The sequence below is a fragment of the Neltuma alba genome, unplaced genomic scaffold, assembly GCF_004799145.2.
Source record: "Neltuma alba isolate B1F8T4 unplaced genomic scaffold, ASM479914v2 tig00002129_pilon, whole genome shotgun sequence".
NCBI lineage: Eukaryota > Viridiplantae > Streptophyta > Magnoliopsida > Fabales > Fabaceae > Neltuma > Neltuma alba.
This window is the reverse complement of record NW_021632748.1, coordinates 80,228-83,934: the sequence shown is the minus strand read 5'-3', so window position 1 is coordinate 83,934 and position 3,707 is coordinate 80,228.

Sequence of the window (3,707 nt, the reverse complement as noted above, 5' to 3'; positions counted from 1 at the left end):
ATGAAGCTGATGGGATATCGATGATGATGAAGCAGAAGAGACTAACTAAAGATGACTATATATATATATATATATATATATATATATAGGGCTTTCTTTGAGGATTTTGCTGTCTGCATGCATATATAAAAATATAAAATGCTACATCATGTAGGATACATTTATTATATGATATTGGGCTTGTTTGAGTTGAGAAATTTGTGATATTTAATTAGGCGGTTCAAAGATTTTATAAGAACACACAGCTATGTATACTCCACAGAAATTTTCATTACATCTTTTTTATCTCGGTAATTTTATATCTTTCATTTACAGCATCTGATTATTTTTTGAAGCTACTTAAAGTAACTTCCCAAAATAACCAGGCATACGCCCGCTATTTTTCAAATTCTAATTATTTTCAAAAATTTGAACATAATTTTTATTTCATTATCTTTGGAAAAAATAATTAACAAATCGATCAAATTATATTGACGCCTATTTAAATTTTAAAATTTTGGTCGATCCATGCATGCAGTTTTGTATAAATTGAAATTAAAAGGAGTATAACTTTTTTTTATAATATATGATGAGGAGTGAAAGGGACAAAGCTCAATAAATGCTTCACAAGTTTTTTAATAATAGTTTCTAATGTGAATGATATATTGAGCCAAAAAAAAAAGTAATGCTACATGTTTTGAATTTGAAAGTGATTATATTTAAGAAAAGACAAAATGAAAAATTAATCGTTTAATTCACTTCAATCGCTACACTTTAAAATTTTATCATTATCTCCTTTGTGAGGTTAGCATCCCGAAGTTAAAGTCAATGAGAGGTCTCCGTCAAGTGACCGTCATCTGCCTCCCTGAGACTGAGACTCCCAAATAAAAGTTTAAAAGTTTGACAATTCAAATGGCTTGTGCTTCGACTTTTCTCCATGATAACCTTTTATATATATATATATATATATATATATATATATCTCTCTCTCTCTCTCTCTCTCTCTCTCTCAGAGTCCCATGTCCTATTCATGTATTATGCATACGTGATGTTTACGTAGTCATTGCGTAAAAAATAAGAGAAAAAAAAGAATTAGGATAAACTACAAATTAATAAAAACAGTTTAATATTTCACCCTACACACACATATATAAGTTGTTTCGTTGATAATTTAGTATTGGTCTTCAAAAATCTATAAGCCCACCAAACTAAGCTTAGCTTTCACACCGTACAAGCTGAATCTTTTCTATTATTTTCTTCTTTATTTTAAATTTTGGGTTTTTTTATCTCAGACAAAATAAGTATAACAAAAGTCATATTGTGAAATTAATCTTATCTTCCTGAAAAAACAAAGGAAAGAAAAGGTAGACACTAAACAAGATAAAACTATGCTAGAGTTCTTCTGAGATACTAATTCCATAATATATATGTTTATAAATTATAGAATAAAATAATCTAATTAGGCTTATAGTTTGCATCAATTACACAGACTTTCTTACTATTTTGAAAACATATTAATACTATTAAGAATATTTTAAAAAGATTCTAAAAATATTATTTTTAACTAAAATTTAAATTTAAATAAATTTTGTGAGTAAAATGTACTGACCATCTTTTTATTTTACCTCAACTACAAAAGTCTTTCTTCTATTTTAGAAAAATATATAAACCTTCTTTAAAATTAAAACATGTTACACAAAACCTCCCTCTTATATTTAAGATTTTATTTCCATTCACCTAACAGTTAGTTGACTATTAAGTTTTCACTTTAAATTATTTTTTTGACCAAAATGCCTATTTTTAACTTAATAATTATTGAGTCATTTATATTTTCCAAAAAATATTTTTTATAAAATCAAAAAATAATTCTGATAAAAAAAATATGTTTATAAGAGTGAATTTTTTTTTACCTTCAGTTTATAAGAGTGAATGAACATTTAATATTTTAAAAAATTAATATATAAGAGTAAATACAATCTATATATAACATAAAAAAAAAACTAATTTAGCGATTCAATCATTTATTAGGAATTAATATTTGACCCGTTTTGAGAGTTATGGCTCTGCTAACCTGGTGGACATAACTAAATGGTAATTGCAAAGTAGGTACATCAAATTGTGATTGCAAGAATCTGATAAATTTTTTTATATAGAAAGAATCAGTACTTTGTAAATTTTGTAATCAGTACTTTAATTTATATTCTTCTCATTAATAACATTTTCAATGGAAGACTTTTTTGTCAGTTTTTGTAGTTTAATTTTACGTTTTTTGATCCCTAAGGTCTTTGGGTCAAAAAGCAAAGATTAGAATGGTTAACAAGCATTATTACTGGATGGACGATGGATTGGCAAATAAATATATATCCTGCTTACTTGATTTCTAAGCATTCTAGAATACTCAGTCCCCATACATTGAATTATGTTGAAGGAATTTAAAGATACTATCAAATTTTAGGATAGCTACGATCAAATTTTGGTAGAATGTAATATATATTTTTAATTTAATCATAATTTTTAACATTTTTTTAACAAAATTTAATATTAATTTAAAAATTATAAAATTTATCTTTCCATTTCAATTCTGCTCCCTACAATTTTTATTACAAGATACAAATATTATAATCAATTTTAAAGGTAGTATACATGTAAGAATATAACTTATTTTTCAAAAATGCCTTCTTTGTGGGGGGGCCTAAGGGAGAAAATTAAATGAATAAAATAGTTAATTAATACAGTGAGACCGACCAATAAGTAATGGGAACAAAAATTAAAAATTGATGTTAAAAATTTTAGGCATACTTAGTTTCTCTTATAAATTAGAATTTTGTCTCTAAAAAAAATCCTATATATAAGACTTGAGGGAGTATTATTTTATATTTCTGCTCTTGTTTCAAAAGTCGTTGTTTTAGGGCTTAAATTAAAGAGCTCTTTTCAATTTTTTTTCCAATGAAATAGAAATGTTTTTATCAAGATTTAATTGACAAGGAGTGTGAAAAGACTGAAAACCTACCAACTTGACTTTTAACCATCGGGGATATTCATGCACCCCCTATGTTTTAATTAAAGAGAAAATTATATTCAAGAATTCGTAGTATTACATAACATAAGATTTTAAAAGCCGTAATTATCTTTAAGAATAATTTACGATTAAATATTACGGTATTTAATATTAGACCCTAAGAAAACCAGTATCAAATTTTAAAAAAGTTACAGTTCTACGAAGCTAACTTAAAAAATTAGTAGAATGTGCTGGAATGGAAACCAATTCCCATGAATATATCGTACAAATTATAATTACATGATAAGTAATTGAATTAATGAGATCTTTTCATGTAATGGTTGGGTCCGTTTGGATTAACGATAGAAAAAATAATTTATTTATTAACGATAGAAAAAATAATTTATTTGTATCTGACTTTTAAAAAAGTAAGATTGGGTAATATGATTTATGTTTGAATTGAATTTTATAAAAGTTAATTTATAAAATAGAAAAGTTGTTTGGATTATGATTGGATAAGTAAGTTTAGTTTGTAAAATGACTAAAATGGGTATGACTTTTATTAAATAATGAAAAATGATTAAAAATATGAATTTGCAAAATATAATCATTTTAATTTTAAATTATCATAATAGCAAAAACATTATATTTGATGAATAAAGTATATTTAAATTACAAATACCGTAAAATTTTTAAATCAAATAATACTACCTAATTATGAAGATTCAAG